Genomic DNA, 12,021 nt, shown 5'->3' with positions numbered 1-12,021 from the left:
AAAAGGGAAACAACAACAACAACAACAACAAGAAAAAGGGGTGGAACAAGAGGAAAAGCGGGACTTCGCAAGAATCCTCAAAGAGACAACAACTAGTTACAATCAATGTTGCCACGGTAACTCCTATTGTCCCTGCTAATCCCTTACCAGCTAAGCCTTATGCCAGTAATCTTCCGAAGTGCAACAAATGCACCTTCCACCACAACGGACCTTGCCGGGAAATGCAGTGCACTAACTGCAACAGAAGGGGGCATACTGCCCGTTTCTGCAAAACTCCAGCAAGGCCGATCGCTCAAGTTCCTAACGCCGGTGTGGGCCAAGCTTGCTACGGTTGTGGCAAAGTGTGCCACTACAAGAGGAACTGCCCTAAGACAGGGATAGCTGGCGGAGTAGGAAGAGTTCTGGCCATAGGCCACGAGGAAGCGGTTGTCGACCCCACAGTGGTCACTGGTACGTTTCTCCTCGATAACTCTTATGCATGCATACTTTTCGACAGTGGAGCGGAGAAAAGCTTCGTAAACCAGAAATTTGCACACTTGCTTAGACAAAAACCACGTGCACTAGATGAACCACTCACTGTAGAAATGGCAAACGGGAAAACGGAAAGTACTAACTGCATATACGTAGGTTGTACTCTAACTCTAGATGGTCATACTTTCAAAATAGACCTCATGCCGGTCCCAATTAAAAGTTTCGACGTCATAATCGGCATGGATTGGTTAAGTCATCGTCGCGCCGACATCATGTGCTTTGAGAAAGCAGTTCGTCTTAACCTCCCTAACAGCGAAACTTTAGTTATCTACGGCGACAAACCTAGTACGAACCTTCGCATCATTTCGTGTATCCAAGCTCAGAAGTGCTTGCGAAAGGAAAATCATGCATTCCTCGCACACATAGTCGATACGAGTCAAGAAGTGAAAGACATTCAGAACATCCCAGAAGTACGCGACTTTCCCGACATCTTTCCAGAAGAACTACCGGGATTACCACCTCAACGCCAAGTCGAGTTCAGAATCGACTTAGTGTCAGGGGCTACTACAGTAGCCAAATCTCCATATCGACTGGCACCGGCAGAGATGCAGGAACTTTCCAGTCAGCTTAACGAACTTCTCAAGAAGGGATTCATTAGGCCAAGCTTCTCACCATGGGGAGCACCGGTCTTGTTCGTCAAGAAGAAAGACGGATCGTTTCATATGTGCATCGACTACAGGGAACTCAACAAGCTTACCATTAAAAATCGTTATCCTCTACCCCGCATTGACGATTTATTTGATCAACTTCAAGGAGCCAACTACTTCTCGAAGATAGATCTACGATCCGGGTATCACCAACTACGAGTGTTAGAGGAGGATGTTCCCAAGACAGCCTTCCGAACTCGTTATGGACACTACAAGTTTGTAGTGATGCCATTCGGATTAACAAACGCGCCCACAGTATTCATGGATTTAATGAATAGGGTGTGTCGTCCTTACTTGGATCAGTTCGTCATTGTCTTCATCGATGACATACTCATCTACTCTCGAAGTAAGGAGGAACATAGTCAACACCTACGAAGAGTCTTAGAAACATTACGATCGGAGAAGCTCTATGCGAAGTTCTCTAAGTGCGAATTTTGGATTCGAAGAGTCGAATTCTTGGGCCACGTAGTTAGTAAAGAGGGAATTCACGTGGACCCTTCCAAAATCAAGGCCATTGAGAACTGGTCAGCACCGAAGACACCTATAGAAATTCGTCAATTTCTAGGTCTCGCTGGCTACTATCGCAGGTTCATTCAGGACTTCTCCCGAATTGCGAAACCTCTTACCACTCTGACCCAGAAGGGCGTAGCCTTTGACTGGGAAGAGAAGCATGAGAGAGCGTTCCAAACGCTCAAGCGAGCCTTGTGCACCGCACCAATACTATCCCTCCCCGAAGGGATAGAAGACTTCGTTGTCTATTGCGATGCTTCAAATCAAGGGCTCGGCTGTGTTCTGATGCAACAAGGTAAGGTCATCGCCTACGCCTCGAGATAGCTGAAGACACATGAAGTCAACTACACCACCCACGATCTTGAGCTAGGAGCAGTTGTGTTTGCTCTGAAGATCTGGAGACACTACCTGTATGGTACAAAAAGCACTATCTTTACAGACCACAAAAGCCTACAACATATATTCAACCAGAAGGAGCTCAACATGAGACAACGACGGTGGGTCGAGCTACTCAGTGATTACGAATGTGAAGTTCGTTATCATCTGGGTAAAGCCAACGTAGTAGCTGACGCCCTAAGTCAGAAAGAATACTATGATCGTAGAGTCAAATCTTTGACTCTAACTATCCATTCACACCTGTCCACGCAAATTAAGGAGGCTCAGCTCGACGCTTTGAAACCTGAAAATGTGGCGAGTGAATCCCTGAGAGGAATGGATAAGAACTTGGAAGTCAAAGGTGGCGGAGCCTTGTATCTCATGGATCGGATCTGGACACCGAAACACGGTGGTTTCAGAGACTTGGTCATGACCGAGGCGCATAACACTCGTTATTCCGTCCACCCAGGTTCAGATAAGATGTATCTGGATCTTAAAAAGCTATACTGGTGGCCTAACATGAAAGCAGAGATTGCTACCTTCGTGAGTAAATGCCTTACTTGCGCCAAGGTCAAGGTCGAATACCAGAAACCCTCCGGTCTACTACAACAGCCGGAGATACCGGAATGGAAGTGGGAACGGATCACTATGGACTTCATAACCAAGTTGCCCAAGACAACGGGTGGACTTGATACCATATAGGTCATCGTCGACAGATTGACCAAGTCCGCACACTTCTTGTCTATCAAAGAAACAGACAAGATGGAGAAGCTTACAAGAACTTACATACGGGAGATTGTACGACTGCACGGTGTGCCCATATCCATTATCTCAGACAGAGATAGTAGATTCACTTCGAGGTTCTGGCATTCGCTACAAAGTTCCCTAGGAACTAGGCTGGACATGAGTACAGCCTACCATCCACAGACCGACGTACAAAGTGAAAGGACTATCCAAACCTTGGAAGATATGTTGCGAGCCTGTGTGATCGACTTTGGGAAGGCATGGGATACTCATTTACCCCTTGTCGAATTTTCCTACAACAACAGTTATCACACGAGCATAAAGGCTGCTCCATTCGAGGCCCTCTATGGCCGAAAGTGCAGATCCCCTCTGTGCTGGGCTGAGGTGGGTGATACCCAGTTAGCTAAAGGACGAGTTCCTGACAGCACTCTCACAGGTCCGAAGATCATTCGGGAAACGACAGAGAAGATCGTTCAGATTCGTGAACGATTAAAATCCTCTAGAGACCGACAGAAAAGCTACGCAGATAAACGAAGGAAACCATTGGAATTCCAGGTGGGCGACCGTGTTCTATTGAAGGTCTCACCCTGGAAAGGCTTGATACGCTTCGGAAAGTGTGGAAAGCTAAATCCAAGATACATAGGGCCCTTCGAGATTCTCGCTAGAATCGGTCCTGTAGCTTACAAACTTAACTTACCTCGTGAACTCAGTAACGTACATTCTACTTTCCACGTCTCGAACTTGAAAAAGTGTCAGTCCGACGAGACTCTTGTAATCCCACTCGACGAGATCGAGATCAACGAGAGCCTCAACTTCGTGGAAGAACCTGTAGAGATCATGGACCGAAAGGTCAAGCAAACAAAGCAAAGCCGTATCCCGATAGTGAAGGTTCGCTGGAACGCCAAGCGAGGATCTGAATTCACTTGGGAGAGAGAGGATCAGATAAAACATAAATATCCTCGTCTTTTTACTTAGTTATTTGTAACTACTTATTTGCTTAAACTCTAATTTCGAGACAAAATTCCTTCTAACAGGGGGATGATGTGACAACCCGAAATTTCTATCTCGATCATTGGATCAATTTAATCAAAGATAGACTCATTTCGCTAGCTTTTATCACTATTTGGGGTCTATTTGAGTGTTCTAAACCCAGTACAATTAAGGTAGGAACCTAGAAATGGGATAACACGATGCATATCAAGCAAAATCGGGACAAACACTCCAACACATGGAGTGTGCTGTAACATCCCGAAATTCAGGTACAACTATTTAGCCCTTCTTTTATTCAAAGTGTCAAGTTAAGCCCTTAAGAGGAATTGGTAGCAAATGAGTACGCTGGGCGTACTCAAGAGTACGCTGCGCGTACTCATGCGCTTATTTTGGATGCGGACTCGCCTGAGTACGCTGGGCGTACTCAGGATTACGCTGGGCGTAATGTGTCCAGGTGCAAACCCTAATTTCTGACTTGTGCCCTATATATTGGATGCTAAGGCTCATTTCTCAGCCTCCCTAGCAGTGAGTAAAACCCTAAGAGAGAACTTCCCATCGTCCTTAGTGAGTATGTGTGATTTTGGAGCTAAAAGTGCCTTGGGGTGTTAGTGAAGAAGAAGGAGAGGAGCTTGTGGAGGCTAGAGCTTGAAGTGCAAGTTTGGATCTGAGATCTACAGAGGAAGGAGCTGCTTTTAGAGGTATAAAGTTCAAAGCTTTCCTCTTCTTTTGGTTTGTTGTTGCATGGGCCATTTCTAGGGTTAAAAGTCCCAAAGGTGGAGACTTTATGAGTGTAAGGTGCTCCATGGTCCAAGATCTGTCCCCTTTCAGTGATATTTATGTTTTAGATCCATAAAGTTTCTATCTTGGTCGTTGATATGAGGACATGCTAGAGTTTTGAGCTTTCTAGGGCTAGAAGTGGTATATTTTGGGTGTTAGTGACTTGTTCAGCCATGCAAAGGCTTAAAGTTATCGACTTTATGGATTAAGAGGCTTAGAAACGGTCAGATCTAAAAGTTGGACGACAGTCTTAACTGATTAAGACCTCAAGAGCTAAGGGACTGAAACTGAGAGTTACGCGGGGCGTAATCTCAGTACGCGCAGCGTAAGGGGTCGTGCACCCCTTTTCTGTGAGGACGCCGGGTACGCCCAGCGTACGTGTTTGGTACGCGCAGCGTAACCCGGAGGGTTGACTTTTGTTGACTTTTAGGGTTTGGTCAACTTTAGGGCCTTTGAGCCATGGGAGGGGTAAAATGGTCTTTTACCCTTCTGAGAGTACTAAGAGGAGGAATAGTCTAGCCTTGAGAGATGTATTGATTTAGAGTGTATATTTCATATGATTAGGCGGGGGCTAGACCAGATTTTACAGAGTTCGAGCTTTACCGAGTTACCCGAGGTGAGTCTTCTCACTATACTTTACCTAGAGTGGTAACAGAGTTATGTGACAGAGTTATTGTATGCTATCTATGTGATTTGTGGCACGGCATTATTTCTATGTGATTTATGTTGTGTGTATACCAGAGTTAGGACCGGAAGGTCCAAAGACTTAGGACCAGAGGGTCCACAGAGTTAGGGCCCAAGGGCCCACAGAGTTATAGCCTCGAGTGGCTAATGTGTGTTATGTTCTATAGTTATGTTCCAGTGTATTTGTATGCTATTTATGTGTTGAGATTTATTGTGATATGTGATATGCATGATCCAGAGTTGTCAGAGTTAGGACCTTTGGGTCCATAGAGTTAGGGCTAGAGAGCCCACAGAGAGTTGGGACTGGAGGGTCCCACTGAGACACACTGACCAGAGGGTCAGCAGAGTCATAGCCTCGAGTGGCTAATATGTGTTAGAGTGGTATTTTGGGGAACTCACTAAGCTTTATGCTTACGGTGTTATGTGTTATGTGTTTCAGGTACCAGTGGTGATCGCGGGGAGGCGCCGGCATGATCTGTACACACACCCGCAGAGTTTATTATGATTTGATCTTGGGATTTGTAGTGAGATAAAATTGATACATTGTTTTTGAAAGCAATTGTGGATGAATTTATATGGTTTTAAAAAGTGAAAAATTGTTTTTAAAATTTGGGTGTTACAAGTTGGTATCAGAGCCTTGGTTTGAGGGATTCGGATACATCTTCGAGCGTATCTGAACTCAAACTGAGGAATTGAGAGATTTTTAAAATAAAATTTGCAAAATTTTTCACAAGAGTAAAGAGTTTTGAGACAAACAGAGCAGAGCCGTGTGTACGATCAGCCAGCGCCCGAACGGTGAATTCCCAAAATACCCTTGCAATTAGTGTTATGAGATATATTATGTTATGATATGCGATGAGTTATGCTATGCATGCTAGAGTAGACTAGGTATTCTTATTAGGACTAGAGTGGCCTGATATGTGATGCCTTAGTCTAGGAGTTTTGCTGCTAGGGATACTTGAGAGTGTTTAGATAGCAGCGAGGAGTTATGAGAGAGCTGCTAGTGAGTAGCATATGGTTAAAGAGAGTAGAGTACTTGGGACTTGGGATCCAAGGAGGAGGACTTAGAGTGAATACTGATGCGGTGTGGACGGTAGTATAGGGCCCGTACTACTGAAGACACCGGAGCAGCGCGCACCCTAAGTAAGAATCCATTGGGTACTCAGGAACAAGTAGGGTTGAGTTATCGAGTGCGAGTATACTCGATCGAGTCTCTGGTATCTTCATATTGTGTTTCAGAGACATCATGGTTGGAACACCGCACACGCCGGAGGGCAGCGGTATTAGCAATGAAGAGATTCGCAGTATGATTTTGACGAAATGACCGTGGCGATCCGGAGGATTGTGAGTAGCGGATCGAGGGGTGATGTCATGGTTCGAGTACCATGATTAGTAGCAGATCGAGAGGTGATGTCATGGTTCGAGTACCATGATTGGTGGCAAAATGAGAGGTGATGTCATGGTTCGAGTACCATGATTAGTAGCAGATCGAGAGGTGATGTCATGGTTCGAGTACCATGATTGGTGACAGATCGAGAGGTGATGTCATGGTTGGAGTACCATGATTAGTAGCAGATCGAGAGGTGATGTCATGGTTCGAGTACCATGATTGGTGACAGGTCGAGAAGTGATGTCATGGTTCGGGTACCATGATTGGTAGCAGATCAAGAGGTGATGTCATGGTTCGAGTACCATGATTGGTGGCAGATCGAGGGGTGATTTTGTGGTTCGAGTACCATGATTTGAGGCGGGTTGAGAAGAGAGGACATGGTTCGAGTACCATGAAATGTGGCGGTGAGTGCTTCTGGTTTTGCCGGTTATTCCGCAGCGATTATCTAGACCAAGGTCGGATGTGAAGGAGTATGGGCCCAGAAGGCCAGGGAGAACGAGTTTTAGTGGAGCATCCCTTGATAGGGAAAACGAGTTAGCTCTAAGGGATTTGTTGGTGATATGCCAGTGGAGTCACAAGACTAAGAGATGAGTAGGGACGGTGCATTATGGAGGGGTACGGTCTGAGCTGGAGAGCCGGCCGATAGTAGATATGTCACTTTCCGTGACCCGAGTGGTGCTATTTCCGTTTCTTATGGGAGACGTAAGGGGTGTTGAGATTTCGGTTTCTGAGTTGGGGTGAGCCCTGTGGAATCGCACTGATGGTGACTTTTCAATCAGAGTATCCGGCAGTAGGTCTGTCGCGAGGGAATGGTATAGCTTGAGCGGGTTGACAGTGAAGACTGAAATGGTCAAGGATCAGGATACACCCTATTTGAGTATAATAGGGCATGTGTTAGCCGCAGTGTTGGGCGATCAAGAGGGGTATATCAGGGCAGTGACTCCTATGGTTCTTGAGAGGTATAAGGAGTGGAAATGTGGTTTCTGCTCTTATGATAAGGGGCATGTTGGAACGTTGGGCAAGGAGTCAAGGATGAGGAGTATGATGGTTCATTATTTCCAGATCCAGGGTTAATGTTAACACTGGACAGTTGGGAGGTCCGGTGAGGGTATAGTGTGAGATCCTAAATGACTAGAGGCAGTCATGATGGTAAGTACTGAAGGTTGCATACGAGATCCTGGTATTTGGAGTTGTTTGATCTCTGTCAGGAGATCATCGAGAGTTGTGTATCACCTTCCAAGAGTAGGTGCGATGATTACTGGTGGGGACAGTCGGGGTGATAGATTGTTGGTACGCCAATTGGGGATGGTTCGAACCCTAAGCGGGGAAGAACCGAGTATTCTATCGGAGGAAAGCCGCACCTGCTGCTAGAGTTACCAAGGCCAGGCCAACGAGGGCCGAGGCAACCGAGGCTCGCGGGAGAGCCTTCCAGTTGATGGCGGGGGAGGTCCGTGCAACGCCCGATGTCGTGGCTGGTACTTTTCTTATGAGTTATGTACCTGCTTTAGTGATATTTGACTCGGGAGCGAGTCGATCATTTGTGTCAATAACGTTTGGTCGGCACATCAGTAGCCGACGAGAGACGTTGAGTCGACCTCTACGAGTTTCCATAGTGGACGAGCGAGCGGAGTATGTTATGAATGTGAGTCGAGGATGTGTACTCGAGATCTTCGGTGTTGAGTCCCCGATAGATCTGGTCCCAATATCGATGGGGGACGTGTGTGTCATAGTGGGCATGGTTGGGTTAAGCCGATTTGGGGCTGTCATAGACTGCGAGCGACAGTTGGTGACGATACGAGACCCCAGTCGGGGAGTACTTACGGTGTACAACGAGGGTAACCGATGTGGGTCGGCGTTTTGTTCAACCGCCAGAGCGAGACAGAGTTTTCAGCAAGGCTGCAGCGAGTATGTGTCCTATGTGATGGACACACGAGAGGCCGCTGGGAGGCCAAGTTCGATGGATGATGTTTCGATAGTGCGAGAGTCCCTGGATGTTTTTCCCGAGGAGTTGCCGGGTGTGCCTCCCGAGAGGCAAGTAGAGTTTCGCATCGAGTTGGTTCCGGGGGCAGCGCCTATCGCCAAGGCGCCTTATCGCCTTGCGCCGCCAGAGACACAGTAGTTATCCTCGCAGCTTCAGGAGCTACTAGGGAAGGGTGTTGTGATGTTACGGGAAGCCGTAGTACTCATTAGTCAGAGAGAGGTTGTTGTGATACTATGGGGAGCCGTAGTACTCACTAGTCAGAGAGAGGTTGTTGTGATACTATGGGGAGCCATAGTACTCACTAGTCAGAGAGAGGTTGTTGTGATACTATGGGGAGCCGTAGTACTCACTAGTCAGAGAGAGGTTGTTGTGATACTATGGGGAGCCGTAGTACTCACTAGTCAGAGAGAGGTTGTTGTGATACTATGGGGAGCCGTAGTACTCACTAGTCAGAGAGAGGTTGTTGTGATACTATGGGGAGCCGTAGTACTCACTAGTCAGAGAGAGGTTGTTGTGATACTATGGGGAGCCGTAGTACTCACTAGTCAGAAAGAGGTTGTTGTGATACTATGGGGAGCCGTAGTACTCACTAGTCAGAGAGAGGTTGTTGTGATACTACGGGGAGCCGTAGTACTCACTAGTCAGAGAGAGGTTGTTGTGATACTATGGGGAGCCGTAGTACTCACTAGTCAGTAGGAGGTTGTGGTGATGTTATGGGGAGCCGTAATACGCACTAATTAGCGAGAGGTTGTTATGAGGAAGCCTTCTTGATCTGAGCATGATACAGGAGGGTTTTAGGCTTGAAAAGCCCTACGCATGAGTTTTGGGAGCCTGGTGGTTGGACCAGGGGTGAGACCGGGATCTCCTCAATGATTGGGAATCATTACATTCTGAGTAAGTGTGGACATCCAATCCGAAGGGATTGGATAAGTAAAGTACACATGGGTTGCGGGTCCCCAAGCTATAAGTTGAATGAGTCATTGGAACGAGCGATTCCAACTACGGGCGGACCAAACTCTTGAGTTGAGTTGAGTCCTGGTGATGTGTTGTACAGACCGGACCGAAGGGTCCAACGATATAGACCGGACCGAAGGGTCCAACGATGAGTATCAGATGATAGAGGTCGGGGTTGAGTCGATCTCCAGTTGGGTACGAGGTTGCATTTCAGTACCGCCTACCACCCACAGACAGACGGGCAGAGCGGGCGGACGATTCGGACGCTCGAGGACATGCTTCGGGCATGTGTATTGGACTTCGGAGGAAGTTGGGACACGTATTTACCCTTGGTTGAGTTTTCCTATAACAACAGCCATCATTTGAGCATCAGTATGCCACCCTTTGAGCTGTTGTATGGGAGGAGGTGTCGGACTCCCATTTGTTGGGGTGAGGTCGGGCAGCGTGTGATGGGTAGTATAGAGATAGTACTTCAGACGACTGAGCAGATTCAGCGGGTCAGACAGAGGTTGTTGAACCACTCAGAGTCGCCAGAAGAGTTATGCGGATAGGCGACGATCCGAGCTTGAGTTCCAGGTTGGTGATTTAGTACTCCTGAAGGTATCTCCTTGGAAGGGGGTGATCCGATTCAGGAAGAGGGGTAAGTTGGGACCTCGGTATATTGGTCCTTTCAGGGTGACTGCCAGGGTGGGCAGGGTAGCGTATCGTTTGGAGCTACCTACGGAGTTGAGCCAGATTCACGATACCTTCCACGTGTCTCAGTTGAGGAAGTGTATCGCTGATGAGTCGGCAGTGGTTCCGTTAGAGGACATTCAGGTGGATGCGAGCCTGAATTATGTTGAGAGACCGGTTACGATTGTGGATCGAAGGATCAAGACTTTGAGAAACAAGGAGGTGTCATTGGTTCAAGTCCAGTGGCAACATCGGAAGGGTTCTGAAATGACCTGGGAGCCGGAGTTAGAGATGCGCGAGCAGTATCCAGAGTTATTTGTTGAGTGAGACTTCGAGGGCGAAGTCTAGTTCTAGTGGGGGAGAATTGTAACATCCCGAAATTCAGGTACAACTATTTAGCCCTTCTTTTATTCAAAGTGTCAAGTTAAGCCCTTAAGAGGAATTGGTAGCAAATGAGTACGCTGGGCGTACTCAAGAGTACGCTGCGCGTACTCATGCGCTTATTTTGGACGCGGACTCGCCTGAGTACGCTGGGCGTACTCAGGGTTACGCTGGGCGTAATGTGTCCAGGTGCAAACCCTAATTTCTGACTTGTGCCTTATATATTGGATGCTAAGGCTCATTTCTCAGCCTCCCTAGCAGTGAGTAAAACCCTAAGAGAGAACTTCCCATCGTCCTTAGTGAGTATGTGTGATTTTGGAGCTAAAAGTGCCTTGGGGTGTTAGTGAAGAAGAAGGAGAGGAGCTTGTGGAGGCTAGAGCTTGAAGTGCAAGTTTGGATCTGAGATCTACAGAGGAAGGAGCTGCTTTTAGAGGTATAAAGTTCAAAGCTTTCCTCTTCTTTTGGTTTGTTGTTGCATGGGCCATTTCTAGGGTTAAAAGTCCCAAAGGTGGAGACTTTATGAGTGTAAGGTGCTCCATGGTCCAAGATCTGTCCCCTTTCAGTGATATTTATGTTTTAGATCCATAAAGTTTCTATCTTGGTCGTTGATATAAGGACATGCTAGAGTTTTGAGCTTTCTAGGGCTAGAAGTGGTATATTTTGGGTGTTAGTGACTTGTTCAGCCATGCAAAGGCTTAAAGTTATCGACTTTATGGATTAAGAGGCTTAGAAACGGTCAGATCTAAAAGTTGGACGAGAGTCTTAACTGATTAAGACCTCAAGAGCTAAGGGACTGAAACTGAGAGTTACGCGGGGCGTAATCTCAGTACGCGCAGCGTAAGGGGTCGTGCACCCCTTTTCTGTGAGGACGCCGGGTACGCCCAGCGTACGTGTTTGGTACGCGCAGCGTAACCCGGAGGGTTGACTTTTGTTGACTTTTAGGGTTTGGTCAACTTTAGGGCCTTTGAGCCATGGGAGGGGTAAAATGGTCTTTTACCCTTCTGAGAGTACTAAGAGGAGGAATAGTCTAGCCTTGAGAGATGTATTGATTTAGAGTGTATATTTCATATGATTAGGCGGGGGCTAGACCAGATTTTACAGAGTTCGAGCTTTACCGAGTTACCCGAGGTGAGTCTTCTCACTATACTTTACCTAGAGTGGTAACAGAGTTATGTGACAGAGTTATTGTATGCTATTTATGTGATTTGTGGCACGACATTATTTCTATGTGATTTATGTTGTGTGTATACCAGAGTTAGGACCGGAAGGTCCAAAGAGCTAGGACCAGAGGGTCCACAGAGTTAGGGCCCAAGGGCCCACAGAGTTATAGCCTCGAGTGGCTAATGTGTGTTATGTTCTATAGTTATGTGCCAGTGTATTTGTAT

The sequence above is a fragment of the Lactuca virosa genome, chromosome 2 (assembly GCF_052849685.1).
Source record: "Lactuca virosa cultivar CGN04683 chromosome 2, Lactuca_virosa_CGN04683_v6, whole genome shotgun sequence".
NCBI classification, from domain to species: Eukaryota; Viridiplantae; Streptophyta; class Magnoliopsida; order Asterales; family Asteraceae; genus Lactuca; species Lactuca virosa.
The sequence above is the reverse complement of the archived record's forward strand: the minus strand, read 5'-3'. Positions refer to the sequence as shown.